This window comes from Zerene cesonia, chromosome 1 (genome assembly GCF_012273895.1).
Source record: "Zerene cesonia ecotype Mississippi chromosome 1, Zerene_cesonia_1.1, whole genome shotgun sequence".
Taxonomy (NCBI): Eukaryota; Metazoa; Arthropoda; class Insecta; order Lepidoptera; family Pieridae; genus Zerene; species Zerene cesonia.
In genome coordinates this window covers 7,961,580-7,962,274 of record NC_052102.1, presented here as the reverse complement: position 1 = coordinate 7,962,274, position 695 = coordinate 7,961,580, and positions in this window count along the sequence as shown.

Here is a 695-nt window from a genome sequence, read left to right as displayed (position 1 = left end):
ATCCTTTGGCCGGTTTGAATTATTACTTTCCTGTAGCTGGAGTATTTTCTATGAAAGGTTGTTAGAAAAGCGTTGTTCACATTTGCTCGTTCAACTAATATTTTGAATAACTTAATATCGTGAATGTATAAAGATTATAACTATTGAACACCACAATAAAAGCTTCCTAAAATAAACCTCAAATCTACTCATAATCTATATTCTGCTACATAAGAAATACTTAGGTACTATTATTGAAATATGTGTTTTTTCGTACGAGGACAAACTCGAGTGAAATGTACACCACTTGAGTCGTTAATGCTATTGACGACAGCGTTCAACAAACTGCCACTAGTTGCAAGAGGCAAGAGCATATCATGTTCACAGGTACACTTGAGTACGTTCGCCGCGGGACCACAGCCTCCGCTATCAATATTAAATCCACTCGCAAACAGCTCGCGACTGTAAACATCTAGGTTTATTCGACATTCGTGTCTCGATTAACAGAATCTCAATGAATTGCTTAATGTGTTTTGCTGCGGTAAATTCGCACTTAATCATAGAAATTGACTTATTAATACCTGAGGCGACGTGTATTTGTCTACGAAGCAAAAACGGGTGGAAGGTATCTAATATATTGACTATTTTTTTATACACTGACTTTTGCAAAAGTTATACAGTATAAAAGATATGTGTACAAAAAGAATATTTTACAC